Raw genomic sequence first — 17,008 nt, 5'->3', positions numbered from 1 at the left:
TAACGTTGAGACCAAGCTCTGAACATCAAATTCAGTTCCCAGGCATCAGGATTGCATTTATTTTCTTTTTCACACTGTTCTGTTAAGGAAAAAAAAAAAAAAATACCAAGGTGTGTTAGTTATGAAATTGTGTGATTATGGTGATTCTGCATTCGAGTTAAATGATATTTGCATTTAAAATTGGCATTGCACGGTATAAAGACAAACACTAAAATCCATGATAATCATTTTAATTTTTAATTTTTCTTTACTTCAATCAACATGGCAAATTTTAAAATGGCATGAATAGTTGAGAGAGAGAGGCTGTGAAAGAAGAGAAAAAGCTTTACATTTTAGTCCCACTAATGACCTTTTTTTTCTGCTCTTTGAACAAGGCGGTCCTCATTTTCATTTTGTGCTGTGTCCTCCACATAACATAGCTGTTTCTGTTCCCTGGTCTTTATTTCTTTTAACCTTTGACAGTACCCTAAAGAGATATTCTTAAATGTCCTAATTTTCCTTTGTTTTTCAGAGATCGCTAGCTGCCCTGTGTGCCCTAAGTCAGCGAATGCCATAGGGGTCAATTCCCTATGGATGCTTTCAGAGATGACACTTAGGTTAGATGGGCAGGAGTCAACCCAGCCTCCCGTTCTCTTGCCGGATCCTGGTCCTTCTTTTTACTGCCTAGAAGCAGGAAGAGAACAGAAGCTGTCGCAGATCAGTCCCCACTGAGAATTCAAAGCCGTGTGTCTGGACTCCCATCGGTAAGACACATTCTCCAGGCATTACAGTGCTTTTCTGGTGATTTTTGTTTGTTTGCTTTCTTTCATTTTTCCTGGGTCAAAAATATTCAAGTGTCCCTTCACTCTTCTGATCAATATCTTATTTGTAAATAATTTTCCAGTTCTTATCGCAAGTTGCCCTAATGATCCCCCGGCAGCAACCTCAGCTCAGATTCGTCTCTGATATAAATGTATAGTGAATCTGTTTCCTAGAAAGGTCTTTCTCTATCCTTTACACAGCAAATCACTTTTCAGTGTAATTTAGAGAAAGGTGTTTGAGAAGAGGTTTAAAGTGACTTCGTGGCAAACCAGTTAAGACCAAATGAACTGCATTTGAAAAATTCAGAATTTTTGACACATTCTTGCTTTCTTTTTCTTAACAGAAACGTCCGCTATGCTTACATTCAGATACCTGAAAGCCTCTGCCCTGAGGCACAGAATGTCAATAGAAGATTCCAGGAGTCCTTGCCCAAGTTTTTGGTACCATATCTGCAAATAGCCCTGACCCATCCTTTTGGGTCAATACAGTTAGCAGGCTGAATAGGAAGCTCTGAATCAAAAGACAGCAGCCTATTTGGATGAAGTGGACATACGAGGAAATAATGGCATCCATCACCACCACCCGCTCCCCGCAATCTCCATCCCAATCCTGGGGCTAGATTCTCCTGCCATCTGGACAGCCTCTCGGGTGATGTGTCTGGCAGCATAGGCGGTCTTGGTGGCTCTTCTTGGCTGCAGCATAGGCGGTCTTGGTGGCTCTTCTTGGCTGCTGCTATTCAAAAGGAGGAAACTGGTTTTATCGAATCTCAACAAAACCTGCCTGCCCCTCACCAAACCACATCATTCTCATCTCTTATTCTTCAGCCTCAAACTTAAGCTTAAGCCTCAAGCACTGAAACCGATGAACTGGGCCTTGTTCTGTCAACTGCATTAACTTACACAGTGAGAAGTTTCGTAACAGCAGAAGCTAAACCTTTGTTTGGTTTCTTAACATAGCACTTACAGAATATAAAAACTGACCCTAATTTCTTACAGATTATTATTATTATTATCACATTTAAATATATTGAGTGCTTAGGAAGTATTCTTTACTTCAAAAGCATCGTCTCGTTGAATCCTTACAAACACTGAAATAAGTATTGTTATTATATGTGTTTAACAGATAAAGAAACAGGTTTAGGAAAATTGAGAAAATAACCAAGGTAAAACAGCTAGCAAGTGGTTTGAACAGAATTCAAACCCAGGATGTCCAGCCCCAGTGAATTTGCTCTCAGCTATTATGGTATAAAGTATTTACACACAATACACATTTACTTCATATACCCTAACGTGTTCATTACAAAACTATAGAACGTATTCACTGCCCTGGAAATACTGCAGTTTGCATTTGGAATTTTGATTATTTACAACAAATCCCAAAGTTCATGATACATATTAGTTTGTCATTTTGCTGAGGCATGATCTCAATCTCGCTCACAAGATTTCAATCTTTTCCCGCCACAACATAAGCCCTTGAACCTCAGCCATAAAAATGAAAGACATCTACAGTTGAAGGCGTGAAGAACCTGACTGCACTGGGGTGGAAAGCTCAAGACAGTAACATAACAATGTACCTCTGCTCACCACTTCCTACAGGACTGCAGACAGCACAGTGAGAATGCAGGCCCCACAGTTTGTTCAGAACAAATTCCTGTCTCTCCCTGAGGACTCGACCTCAGCAGCGAGTCAGATCTTGACAGCAGCAGCTACCATCTTTCCGTTCTGCAGAAATGTCAACAACATCCACTCTGCCCATCCACTAAAGAACCTCTTGGGCTGTTTTCAAGATTCCAAGGAGCCACCCACCTGAAGGACGGGAGCCCTGGCGGGCCACATCTACTTGGGCAAAAAGGAGGGAAGCAATATGCTTTTGAGTGGAAACATGGTCTTTGTCAATTTCTCCTTCACTAGCCTGGTTAACTTTCCAATGAACAGTGGGGGTTTTTGTTTTTATTAGTGAGTGAGGTAGAACTCTTGAGAGAGTGAGAGACAGAGACATAGAGATAGGGACCAGGAGAAAATCAGCCTTAGAAATAACTGAATTCTAGCAGAAAGTGGCAGTCAGTGACACCCATGGCAGTGGAGTTGTGTATGGGATTCCCTTTCTCTCTATCTGCCCTTTTCCACTGTAGAGGAACCCATTGCTCTAACTCCTTCATGGCATCTTCTTCACTGATAAAACCTGCAGGAGAAGAAACAATTATTCTTGTGTGAGAGTTAGCCTTTTTCATAGAACATACCACAAACATTAGTTAAAAGAAGATTTGGATTTCAGCACTAGATCTACTTATTACAGGTCAGTTGTGTGATCTTGCACAGGAGCCATTTTACCTCAGTTAGCCTCAGTTTCCCCACCTGTATAATAAGAAAGTCAGAGAATTCCCTGAGGCTTCTTGCAGCTCTTCCCTTCTAAACTGCTTTGCAGAAACACAGTCACATAGCTGATTGCAGCTTATGTTTTCCAAAGTAATTCCTTATTTTGGCCCCTGGATTCACCCACCCATGGTCTGTTTGCCAGTGAATCATCCTTTGATTAATGGACAAGTTCTGTGTCTCTCTAAGCCTCAGTTTCCCCTTCGGTCACTGTGCTAAACCCTGAGAGACAGGGAAGAAGGCACAGCCATGTCCTCAAGGAGCACGCTGTCCAGGAAGGCAGTGGGTCTGCCTAGACAATCTCTAAGGCTTGTTTCAGCTCTGCTGTCCTAGGATTCTATGATTGCAAGCATTTCAGGGACCACCATCTCCACAACTAAGGTTGGTAATAACGAAAATGATTTGTATTTCAGAAGCTCCCTTCAAAGATGCCAAACACCACAGTGACAACATCTGCCATCTTGTCCGGTGGAAGGCTCTGAAACACCCAGCTGTGAACAGAGTCTTTTAAACCTCCTTTAGAAGACAGGTAGCAGAGAAGCAAACTCAGGTGTCAGCTGCAAATGGCCTTTTTCTTCAAAGAGTTGTTTAGACTTGAGTTCTTTTCTGAAATTGGAGTGCAAAAGTTCAGAGTTCTACTATGATTCTCCAATTGTTGATCAGTATTCCTGGCCTGTCCTACAATTAGGAGTCTTTGACTTTACAGCTGTAATAACGCATTGTCCTGGGGACAGGGATGCCCTCACACTCTTACTTCCTTCGATCAACGCATGTATATGTGACAGAGGTCAGTAGGAAAAGGACTGGGCCAATGTAACGATCTCAAACAGGTTCAAACCTGCCCCCAAGGCTGTGTCAGCACCAAGCTCTAGCTTAAAGAGCAAAATTAAGTCATAAGCTAAGACAAAGAGCATAAAGTAGACAGGGACTCTCTGACTTCTCAGACTTTGCAATTCAGGATAGACAATCAAAAGAGGCTGCCTTTTCTCACAACTCCCCCAAACACACACGTGTGCACGCACCCACACACACACCACACACACAAACCTGTGAGTTCCAAAGTGCAAAGGAATCCATCCAGAATAGCCTAAGGAAGAATGCTCATTCCACTCCTCTCCCTGGCATAACTACTGCCCAGCGGGGATAGTAGCCCTGCCCAGTGATCAGGCCTCAGGCTCTGTGGCAGGCAGGATGCAGGCATCCCAACTCTAGCACTCACTCATAGGGTAACTGGGTTGGGATCTCTGAACCTTGACTTCCTCATCTAGACAATGGACACAAGAGTGTACCAGCTCAGAGGGCTGGTGGTGAGATTAAATAAGACAAGGTGATTCCAGGGAGTACCCCAGAGCAATGGCTCAGGGTGTGATACGGTTTGAATCTGTGCCCCCACCCAAATCTCATGTTCAAGTGTAATCCCTAGTGTTGGAGGTGGGGCCTGGTGGGAGGTGATTGGATCATGAGGGCTGTTTCCCATGAATGATTTAGCACCATCCCCTTGATGCTGTCCTCACAATAGTGAGAGTTCTCACGATGAGATCTGGTTGTTTAAGAGTGCAGCACCTCCGCCCTGCCTCTCTTGCTCCTGCTTCTGCCATGTGAGACTCTCCTTCCACCATGACTGGAAGCTTCCTGAGGCCTCCCCAGAACCTGAGCAGATGCCAGCATCATGCTTCCTATTACAGCCTGTGGAACCATGAGCCAATTAAACCTCACTGCTTTATAAATGACCCAGTCTCTGGCACTCCTTTATAGCAATTAAAGAACAGACTAATACAGAGTGTCAGCAGTTTCTTGTCCTCATGACTCAGACCCTGCCTGCATGGGATCAGGTCTTCCAGAAAGCTTTGTCCTGGTGGTTATTTTATAACTAACAAGGGCAAGCTTTTTCTAAAAATTTGCTTGAGAACTCTAGCCTCTCTTGTTTATATTCATTTTTAATTATTCATAAATATGTGGTTAGTGTAGAAAATAAAAACACATGGAGGTCCCTCTTTGAGATCTGTCTTTTCAAACTCTTTAGAATGTATGCACATGAACATACTCACTGGAGAAAGTACACACACACACACACACACACACACACACACAGAGACATCATTTTTAACAAAAGTTGTACAGATATTGTATTGGCTCCTTTAGCTGCTTTTTCCAAGAGATGAGAGAACACAAAAAAATTAAAGGGAGACTTGCATATATCCATATACAGGTTGTGCTGCTATTACTGGACTCTTCTTCCCAGGAGTTCTAGAAGATGTTTTTAGGAGCAAATATTAGTGTGCTATCACTCCACAATTGATTACATTTCCAGTAGTAATGATAATGTTATATAATAAAATATCCAGGAAGATAAAAATGATCATTGCTGAATCAAGAGCAAATATTTTGGAGCAAGGATAGATAAGAGGACAAGGCAGAAAGGCTTAAACTCTAACTCAGTAAATCTGTCATTATCCAGAAAAAAGTCTGGATGGTTTGTTTGGTTTCAACTCACTTATTGAGTCCTATTAATGACTGCTACACATTCAGCTGGGGACCTTTTTCTGGAACCCGGTGTCCCTCACCAAAAAAAAATCAAAAGTCACCTGAGGTGAGAGACTGTCAAACCCCACAGGAGGCCAGTCTTGTCCAGAAACTCTCACTCCAGTGGCTTCTTTCTAAGCAGAGCTATACTCAGCCTAAAGTCTCCCCATGGACTGGAAGATCATCTGACAAAAACAATTGCTTCTTTCTGTCGCTTCAAACAAGAGGGAAAGACTTTGGTGTCATCAAAAATGAAATAATGCCATGCTGAAGGGAAGGAACCTCTTTTAAAGGCCATTAAACAAAAATTGCCCTCCTTGTTGCTAATGGTTTCAATTAACACCAAAATGTGCCACCAGCTTAGCTGCAGCCTCTCCCTGAATCGACTGAATCATTATTTGACTGTTTGTTCAAACACAGAGCTAGACAGTACAAATTTGTTAGCATAATCCCATTTAATATGGTGACTACACATTCTTGCTAGCGGAAGCAAAGTGCATTTGTCAGAGCGATTACATTGCCGGCATGAAACTCCACAATTCCAGCTCTTCTTAGCGATTCTAACTTCACATCTATTCAGTGGCTCCGATCTCAGATCATCTTTTTCTAGGAAAACCTTCTTGGACCCTGCTTGTGTGGGTTAAGAAGACCAAACAGTACAGCAGCATCCCCCAGATTCCTTGGCTCTGTCCTAAGTTCTTTGTGATTCTGGGAGCAGGAGAGCAGGAGACATCAGTGTGAACCATGGGATTTCTTTGCTTGAAGAGGGGGCTAATTTCTGTTAAAAGCAAGATTCAGATCTGAAAGAGCTCTGTGCTCTGCTGCAGGTCCCCAGAAAAGTAATCTTAATAAAATCTACTGCTGCCCCCTCTCGGTTCTGAGAGGGCAGGGATGGCACCATCCCATGCACCTGACTTTTTTCATCCTCATTGCCTGGCACATGCTGGACACATGTCGAACGAATGAATGAACAAATGTATGAAATGAATGAACGAATGAACAAACGAACGAATGAATGAATGAGTTACTGGGTATGAAAGTAGGCAGTACAGGCAGACGGCAAAAGGAGGAGTGGGATGTGATTGTTTCTCCCAAATAAAACACTTTTAAAGTTGTGTCTGTCCATCCTTAATTTTCATTTCATTGATTCCATTTCATCTTTTCCTTGCCTCAAACTATGACTCAGATAGGTCCTTAGAAACCATTTCTTTCACTCTATAATTTTAGATACAAGGAATGTGATGCCTGAAGAGGTAAAATTACTTATTCAGGAAAACATGGTAGTTCATTTTTACGGTATTTTACAGCATTGTGACTTTTTTATAGATTGGTCTTCTGTGGAAGCACGGAGTCCTCCTGTATCCTCCTGGTTGTCTCCAGTAACCAGAACATTAGAGCTTACAGAAAACAACCCTCCTTCCACTTCCAATATGTTCAAATGTGAAAAGAAATAGCTGGTAGAGCATTTATATACTAAGGTTTCATGAAATCTTACATCCCAATTAATTGTAAGGTGCACAATTATTTTACACACTGCTAAGAAAAAAAATACCGCAAGCACGTTACTACTATTTAGAAGTTCTGTGTCATACCTATCAAAAGAGCTCTTTTAGATTTATTTATGCAATTTTAAGTTATCTGTCTTGTTCATACCTTAAAAAGAAAATAGCAAAATGAGTTTGTTGTAGCATTTCTATAACTGCTTCACGTTCAGGGAATGATGCTTTTATATTACTTTTTGGCTCCATTATTGATGCACAGCCTTTTTCACTGTTCCGTCATTTAAGCTGATGAGACAGCTTTCCTTTAAACAAAAAACAATAGGGAGAGACAATCTCCCTATCGTCTCAGTTTCCTTTCCAAGCCACTGTTCGCCTCTCTGTGAGTTCTGCAGTTGGTGCTTACCTGCCTGGCTGGTGTGAAAGGTGTGATAGGCCATCTTTTTGCATTGTCTCAGAAGGCAGAGGCAGGCATCCAGCTCTCCCTGCAGAAGCCTCCTTTTAGATTCCATGAAACACTTGGTTGCTGCTTTGCAAGAACATAAGGAATTGCTGTCATTCCTTTAATGACAAGTCATTGTTTCCCTAACACCAAATGTGTGCCCCACTTCTCTGCTTCCATGTCTTTCTTTGTACACAGTAACTTTCCGTGTTAAAGCCAAATCATCGTGCAATCTTCCCAAAGACATTTTAAGCGTCTGTTAAACTCCACACATATGGTTGCAACAATGCACAGAACGCATTTGCATAGGACCAGATAGACAGGGTGACAAACAAGTTTGCGTGTGTGCAGGGTAGCCTTATTAGGGTAATTATTAGCCTAATAAGGGTAGCCTTATTAGGATGGCTACCTGGCCCACAGTGATGAAACATTGATATTACTGTAAGATGCATGCTGACTTCTAATATGTTAAAATGTGAAAAAAAAATGCACACCATAGAAATGAGGAAATAGAAGCAGTTTAAGCCTGTGTCAGAGTTTCTTCTGGGGAATCCTTTTGTTCTAGCTTACTATGGTAGATTTTGATGTTTTCATTAACATTTCAAAAGTGCCTAAAATACCTCACAAAGAAAAGGTAACAAAGGCTTTTTTTTTTTTTTTTTTTTTCCAGAGACACGGTTTCACTTTGTAACCCAGGCTAGAGTACAGTGGTGCCACCATACCTCACTGCAGACTCAAACTCCTGGGCTCAAGCGATCCTCTCACTTCAGCCTCCCAAATCCCTGAGATTACAGGACTGAGACACTGCACCTGGGCAATGCAAAATTTTAAAAGATATCTGCAAGTCAATGCAAGCAGCATTTCCCAACACCGGCTGTGCATTAGATGCAATTGAGAAATTAAACTAACAAACCAAAAACCAATGTTGGCCCCAGATTGAATCTCTAGGAGTGGGGCCCAGGAACCAGGTAATTTTGGAAAACTCTCTAGGACGTTCTAGTGCACAGCCTAGTCTGAGAACCCCTGACTAGTATAGGAGGAATCTTCTGGATTTCTAGAAAGCAAACTCCTAGTGCTTTCTATGTGGAATGAAGAGAGTTCACCTTCCTTGGGAACATCCGCATGAAGCAGCAGGTGGCTCCAGGCTTCTTTCATGTGGGCGGTCCATGGTGCCAGCACCTCTTCCCCCCTCCTTTTCTTTCCTCTTTTTTTCCCCTCTCCCTGTTTCATGCTGGCTTGGCGACCTTGCTGCCCAGATCTATTTTTAGCGCAGCTCTTCACTGGGCTTTTAAGTCTTTTAAACTGTGTTATTCAAAACCGTGCGTGCCCTATCATGCATGGAGAACTGACTTTCCAGGATTCTCTGAACTCAGGCGCTGGCTGCAGTGTTTTCGGCATTCTCACTGTCCCTTTTGTCCGTGGGGCTGGCCGGTCCCACCTCTGCCTCCCCTAGGTCCTTGTAAAGTGGTCCCACCTTGTCTGACTCCGTGGTGCTCGGGAAATGAATGAGCAGAAGCTCCAGAGGTTGCGCTAGATTCCAGCATCTGCTTTAGTCTTCTCTCTTGTTAGCTGCAGACAACACGCACAGATGAAAACAGAGGGTGCCGGGGTCCGGGGCCCAAGAAAACACTTCTGCAGTTTTTCTCAGTCTCATGTGGGCGGTACATGGTGCCAGTACCTCTTCTCCCCTCCTTTTACTTTCCTCTTTTTTTCCCCTCTCCCTGTTTCCTGCTGGCTTGGCGACCTTGCTCATGTACCTTAGCTCATGTTGTTTAAATACTGACATTTGTGTACCACATGTTTGGGGGTTCCAATCACAAAATGAAAAAACTTCTTTTTAGAAATTGAGATGTAATAGTTGTACATACTTTGGAGGTACATGTGATACTTTGATACCCATATACAATGCGTCATGATCAAATCAGGGTAATTTGGATATCTATCACTTCAAACATTTATCTTTTCTTTGTGTTGGCAAAGTTACAGTTTCTCTTTATTTTCCAGTATCCAATGAATTACTGTTAGCTGTAATTTCTCCACTATGCTATTGACTACTAGACCTTCTTCTTTCTATCTATATTTTTTTGCCCCTTAACCAACTAAAATATCTCATGTTCCTATTCATATGTGGGAGCTTACAATGTGGATTCTGCCAGGCGCAGTGGCTCACGCCTGTAATCCCAGCACTTTGGGAGGCTGAGATGGGCAGATCACTTGAGGCCAGGAGTTTGAGACCAGCCTGGCCAACATGGCAAAATCCCATCTCTACTGAAAATACAAAAATTAGCTGGGTGTGGTGGCGGTTGCCAGTAATCCCAGCTACGTGGGAGGCTGAGGCACGAGAATCGCTTGAACCCAGGAGGCAGAGGTTGCAGTGAACCGAGATTGCACCACTGTACTCCAGCCCGGGTGACAGAGCAAGACTCTGTCTACAAAAAAGAAAAAAAAAGAAACTGGATTTCATAGAGGTAGAGAGGATGGTAGTTTCCAGAGGCTGGGAAGAGAAGCAGGGAGTAGGAAAAAGAACTGCTTATTAAAAATTCCGCAGCCTCCTCATCATACCTTTTACACTGCCATTTTTGTCTCTGCTTTTGTTTGTTTTTTAAGCTTAAAAACCCGGCCTAATTAGGCAAGAGGAAACAATCCCATTGGGAGGCATTTTGCAATGGGAGCTCAAGCCTCGATATTGGGAGAATTATTTCACATTCTTTTTCCAAGTGCTATGCAGGTATTACAAAGAAAATAGATTACAGTGTGCACTGTTCTTCACCCCTTTTCCCATTTAGGAAAAAAATAAGTACAGCTCACTGCTAGCGCTCATTTAATTTTACATAAACACACTCTGTGAGGCCGAAGCAAACCTAAATGATTTTCAATGTGAAAATAAAATATAAAAGCTGTTCTTGGAGTTATTTCTAAACAGAACTTGTCTCTAACCCTAATGGAACATCATGATGTTCCAAAAGTATTCTCAGGGCAAATGGGAAATGAGTTAAACTCCTATTGGGATTGTTATGGAAGAGATGCTTCTGACTTCTTTGGGTATTTAACTCAGTTTGGACAATGTCATAGCCAAGTGATATAGCCAAGAAGGTTAAATAATTACATCCATCGAAGGTGACCCATTTCTGAATCTTTCCATGCGATCACAGTGAGTTTTCTTTTAGGACACATTTTTTTGTGTAACTTATTTTTCATATGACAAATAAACCAGACATCGTAGTATCTACCACAAACAAACAAACAAAGAACAATCTGTTAACTGAAATCTCTTTTTCTTACCCTTCTCTGCATTTGTAGGAATTTTCCTAACAACGCATGGCTTCCCTTGGAGACCACAGTTCATGTGAGTGAAACTTCGCGAGAGGTATTTTGTAATGAATTCTCAGCAATCTGTGGAGCTCTTCACAACGTTCTTTAGGTTAAAAAAGCCCTTTTAGGATATACGTTGCTGCCACTCATTGTATGAGATTGAGAACATTGCTTGCCTTCTTTAGGGTTCAGTTTTCTCACTTAAGAAAAGAAAGTATTTATAATATCTACCCCATAGGGTTTTTGTGAACATTAAAATAAATGAAAAGGATGTGGCTAATTGCTGGGCACATAGTTAAGTGCACAATAAATGGTAGGTAGATGCTGTTATTATTACATTTCGTTTTGTTAGCCAACAGTTTCTTTGCCTCCATCCATTTTCATCTGGACATGCTATATATAGCTAAAATGAAAGTTCAAAGAGTAGATTTTTTCCACCACTTGAAATTGACCTTCTCAACCTTTACGTGGTCTCCTAAACAGAGAGACAGAATTTATAAGGCACAATTAACCTGTCTTTGAAGATGAATCTTTCCTTGCGTACAAATTATCTGATTTGCTACAACACACCAAAGAATTCTGAAGGGTTTGGAGGTTTTCCCCCTGGTAAGATCAATAGAGTCCTCTCCCAAATCCTATTCTTCATAATTCCTTAGTAGTGATTCTGCTTTACATTCTCATAGCAATTTGTGATTTTCAAGCCTTATTACAGTATATGTGAACTCTACAACAGTTCAGCCAACAATGCATCAGAAATCTTACTGTCATGGAAGAAAGTTAAGAAACAGAGAGTTTAGGTAACTTGACCATTGACCCTCAGTTAGTGAGAAATTCAGGGAAGGTGCTAACTTTATCTGCCATGTTTTTGTGGACATAGGCTATTACTCCCATCATTAGTGAGTTCAAAATAGCTCTGTTCATATTAAGAAGGACCTGGGCTGGTGGCTCAGGTCTGTAATCTCAACATTTTGGAAGCCCAAGTTGGGAGGCTCCCTTGAGCCCAGAGTTTAAGATCAGCCTGGCCAACATCTCTACAAAAAGTAAAAATAAATTAGCTGGGTGTGTTGGCGAGTGCCTGCAGTCCCAGCTACTTGAGAGACTGAAGCGGGAACATCACTTGAGCCCAGGAGGTGAAGGCTGCAGTGATGGCACCACCGCACTCCAGCCTGGGTGACAGAGTGAGACCTGCCTGAAAACACATGAGCAAAACCAAAAACAAATTTAAAAAATATTAAGAAGGAGGCACACAGCTGAGAAAGAATCACTAGATTTTTTCTTTCTCTTTCTTTCTTTCTTCCTTTCTTCCTCTCTTTCTCTCTTTTTCTTTTTCCTTCCTTCCTTCCTTGTTTCCTTCTTTCTTAATATTTAATTTTATTTCATTTTAAGTTCTGGGATACATTTGCAGGACCTGCAGATTTGTTACATAGGTAAATGTGTGCCATGGTGGTTTGCTGCACCCATCAACCCACTACCTTGGTATTAAGCCCCGTATGCATTAGCTATTTATCCTGATCCTCTCCCTCCCCCAGACCCCCAACAGACCCCAGTGCGTGTTGTTCCCTTCCCAGTGTCCATGTGTTCTCATTGTTCAGCTCCCACTTAGAGTGAGAACATGCAGTGTTTGGTTTTCTGTTCCTGTGTTAGTTTGCTGAGGATAATGGCTTCCAGCTCCATCCATGTCCCTGCAAAGGACATGATCTCATTCCTCTTGATGGCTGCATAGTATTCCATGGTGCATATGTACTACATTTTCTTTATCCACTCTATTGTTGTTGGGCATCTGGGCTCATTCCATGTGTTTGCTATTATGAATAGTGCTGCAACAAACGTACACACGCATGTATCTTTATACTAGAATGATTTCTACTCCTTTGGGTATACACCCAGTAAAGGGATTGCTGGGTCAAATGGTATTTCTGGTTCTTCACTAGGTGATTTTTCTTATCTTGAGTTTACTGCCTGTTTTTGCAGGGAGACAGCCGCCTTGCTACATCCTTTGCTGCTTAGGATATTTTAAAAAATTAAATCCAAGGAGCATTTCAATATCTGATTTAGTTCTTTTGTTTACCCATTTCCCATTTAGAAAAAAAAAAAAAATGCATAGCTGGCTGCCAGCACTCATCTCCTGGGGCAAATGGGGAATGGATGAAACTTCTCCCAGCCACACCTACAGGTATTCACCCACTTATGACTATCAACTTGGACTTGCTTTTCTGTTTTGCCCTCCTTTCCTACTTGGCATTTCTTGAAACTGACAAAAAGTCAGGAGTAGCAAAAGACAAGAGAATAAAAGGTGTGAGTGGAAGAGTTAAAAAATGACCTGGCCCATTCACTCAAGTGATAACAGCTTCTTCACGACTAAGATCTTATATCTGATGGCAAGTCAGCTTTATGGTCTCCTAAACAGTTCACAGTGTGCCAAGCTTTGGGCAGAGCACCCTTTCCCTGGATGAAATAAATGTGGCTTCCAGTGGCCTGGTGACATCTGTTGTTCCTATTTAAAACCCAAGGGTATACCACCTTTTTCTGTCTGAGCTGTTAGCTTTTAAAAATACTTAAAAACCAATCAGCAACTAAATTGCATCTGAAGAGCTATTTCAATTATAGAATGGAGGCAGTTCCTCAGCAACCGAAGTATTTAAGAGCTGCGAAAATTAATGTGCATTTGAATGCTGATTTTCAGAGTATAATACACTTTGTAATTCATTTAAATGTATTCTGTGGGTTTTATTCTAGCTTAAGGCACAGCAGCAGTCCTTGACTCATCATAAAACTACATTTTGAAGGATTTTTTTATAGAAAAGTATTTAAAACCTAAGAAGATAAACTGAGTGAAGCATAATTGGTCAGAATCAGAATATAGATGGGTTCTTCTCCTTGAATAACATAACTTAAAAACACTCCTGTGGGTGATCCTTGGTCCTTAAAGAGATAACCTGGTGTTTGGGTTTGATCAAATGAAAATCCCATCTAAAATTGCCTTTTCCTCGGTTGCCCGGCCACAGATGCAGCCTTCGTGCTTTCTAACTAGGAGCCATGCTATTTTTCGAAAGCTACTGACGTGACAGATAAATCCAGCAGAATTAGTGCCTCCGTGGTTGGGGTGTTTTAAATCTGAGTTAATCAAACATAAGCGTTTTGCCCCAAAGCCATTGCAAGCAGTACATATGTTGACAGCCCAAAGAAGGTAGAGTCAGCAAAGGAAACAGCTGCTTTTGCTCAGCAGTTGCTGAAACTAAGATTAAATGGATGTGCGAGGGAAAAAACAGCAAGCAGGAGGAGGTGCTCCGGGGGGGACACTCCAGGCCCTGGGTCACCTTTCTGAAGCCTTTAGCAAGAAACCATGGAAGGGCGGATTTGAACCAGAGACCACGGATGCTGGGAGAAACCTGTGCCCTCGCCTCATTCAAGCCCTCCCTCCTGTGGAATAGCAGATGAGAGACTGACTCCTGGACGTGGAATGACAGTAGTCCCCTACAGTCTGAAAGTATTAAATGGAAATTTCCAGAAATAGCCAGTTCATAAGTTTTGTGTTTTGGTGGGGTTTTTTTTTTTTTTTTTTTTTTTTTTTTTTTTTTTGCTTCTTTGTTGCCTTGTTTTTTTTTGTTTGTTATTTTTCTTGAGACAGAGTCTTGCTCTGTTGCCCAGAGTGCAGTGGTCCGATCTCAGCTCACTGCAACCTCCGCCTCCCGGGTTCACGCCATTCTCCTGCTTCAGTCCCCCAAGTAGCTGGGACTACAAGCACCCGCCACCACGCCGGGCTAATTTTTTGTATTTTTAGTAGAGACAGGGTTTCACCATGTTAGCCAGGCTGGTCTCAATCTCCTGACCTCGTGATCCACCCGCCTCGGCCTCCCAAAGTGCTGGGATTACAGGCGTGAGCCACCACGCCGGCCTGCCAATTCACAAGTTTTTAATGGCACCTGTGCTGAGTAGAGTAACGAATTCCTACACTGTCCCAATCTGACCTGCCTGGGATGTGAACGACATCCAGCTGTCTACACTATGCACCCACTGGTCACTTAGTAGCCACCTTGGTTATCAGATGGAGAAAACACCGTATGTGAAGGACGCGGTACTACCTGCAGTTCCAGACATCCGCTGGGAGTCTTGGAACAGAGCGCCTTTGGACCAGGGGTTGGTATGCTGCAGCCTCACACAAGGAGCCAGGCCTGGAACCCGCGTTTCCAGTCTCCCTAACCAGCCCCTAGGAGGATCCAGACATTTTCTTTCTCCACCTCTTCTGGCAGTCAAACACACACACACACACACACACACACACACACACACACACACACACGCTTCTGTACAACTTCAAGCATTGTCTGGGATTGTTTCTGACTTTGATCATTCCTAGGTTCAATATTATTTGTGTTTGATTTGCTTGAATTGCATTTTAATCAATGAGTTGCCTGGAGCAATGCACAGAGGACATTCTCCGGTTTTCAGGAAGAACACCTCTTTCCTGAAGCTAATTCTTCTCTCTGCTTGAAGTCAACGTGGCTCTAAGTAGAGTCCCTTAATGCCCTTGAAGACAGAAGGAAGCTCCTTTCACAGCCTGCCCTGGAATTTCCACTGCACTCTTATGGAACAGAGGTTCAAAGGCACCTCCCTGGGCCCCATGCAGACCAGTGAAGTGGCTGCCCCTCCGTTTAACAGGCAGGAAACCGGCACCTATGTGGAGTGCATTTCGTTCGCATTACAGGGAAATGAAGTAGAGAACCACAGTCTCCGTGATCAGAGACGGCCAGGTCCGATGGATCAGAAATATTTGGGGACTCTGTATTGCCCACATAAAAATAAAGAGCCCCTGGGGCTTAGCAGAACGTTTATGGGATTTGGTTGAACTCAGTAGTCACAGGCGAAACGCAGTTTGGAAGATGCTAGGGGCACCTAGCTGGGACTGTCCATCCCAACCCTCCAAACTCAGGGAACCAACAGTTCAGGGATCTAAAGAAGCCTCAGGCTAATGCACAGGCTGGGCTGAGAGTGTGGCTTCCCTGAGCTCTGGGTCAACTTTCCTAACCTCTGCTGGGCAACTAAAATCTGTAGGATTTGCCCACTGAGCCATGACAGCCCAAGGCCTCTGCCCTCTGGTCCCAAAGGGCCCCCACTCCCCAGGCAAACCTAATATCACAGCTCGGACGGAGTCCCAGGTACCTCCTGCCCATGAGGCCTCCATTTCTAGGCCAGGGAGCCAGGCCTCTCACAAGGAAACCATTGAGTCTGCTTCTGAGCTGTAGACAGGGGTGGCTTTCATTGAAATACCCACTGCTCCCCCTGACAGAACTGGGAACAGAGAGCGCTATTTATAAGCATTCTGGTGGCAATTTCCACAGCAAGGAGGTGAGGCTGGTTTCTGATTTACGCCTTTCCAGCCAGCTGTCCCCCGTCAGACTGCACATGCCGGCGTGACATTTCCCTCCAGCCAATTTCATCCTGAAAAGTTGTGTTTCTTTCACACTTGAATGAAAAGTAAGGCTCTGACTTGAATCATCCCTCACCTCCCCCCTCCCATAAAAGTGCACTTTCCCAGGTTCTATCGGATTTGTACTCATGTCCTTCTAAGCTTTGGGGACAACACACGTTATCAGGGCTTCTGTGGTGTGCCGTGTGGACTTTCCTTTGTAAATTCACTTGGGGAATTTAATTAAGAATTTGGGGAATAAACTGGGATCTGACTGATTTTTTAAGAAAATATATGTTCCTCTTCTCCTTTTTTTTTTTTTTTTGCTTTTCTGTATTTTAAAAGCAAAGAATATCCAGCCTGGGCAACATGATGAAACCCCGTCTCTACAAAAAATAGAAAACCTTAGCCAGGAATGGTGGCACGTGTCTGTAATCCCAGTTACTTGGGAGGCTGAGACAGGAGGATTGCTTGAGCCTGGGATGTTCAGGCTGCAGTGAGCCAAGATCATCCACTGCACTCCAGCCTGGGCAACAGAGTAAGACCCTGTCTTAAAAGAAACAGAGAGAGAGAGAGAAGAAAGAAAAGAAAGAGAAAGAAAAAGAGAGAAAGAGAGAAAAGAAAGAAAGAAAGAGAAAGAAAGAAAGAAAGA

At 42.8% G+C, this 17,008-nt stretch overlaps 1 long non-coding RNA gene across 1 annotated transcript in view; it reads right to left on the bottom strand.

Moving 5' to 3' along the window:
• Positions 1–285: 285 nt before the first annotated feature.
• LOC111554856 overlaps positions 286–17,008 on the bottom strand; it is a 65,197-nt gene continuing 48,474 nt past the window's right edge. Inside the window, exon 3 of the long non-coding RNA XR_002735354.1 lies at positions 286–1,530. This is a non-coding gene — a long non-coding RNA (uncharacterized LOC111554856). The remainder of the gene's footprint in view (positions 1,531–17,008) is intronic.

This window comes from Piliocolobus tephrosceles, chromosome 9 (assembly GCF_002776525.5).
Source record: "Piliocolobus tephrosceles isolate RC106 chromosome 9, ASM277652v3, whole genome shotgun sequence".
Classification (NCBI taxonomy): Eukaryota; Metazoa; Chordata; class Mammalia; order Primates; family Cercopithecidae; genus Piliocolobus; species Piliocolobus tephrosceles.
Note: the sequence above shows the minus strand (reverse complement) of the source record. Positions and strands in the feature narration are given on the sequence as shown.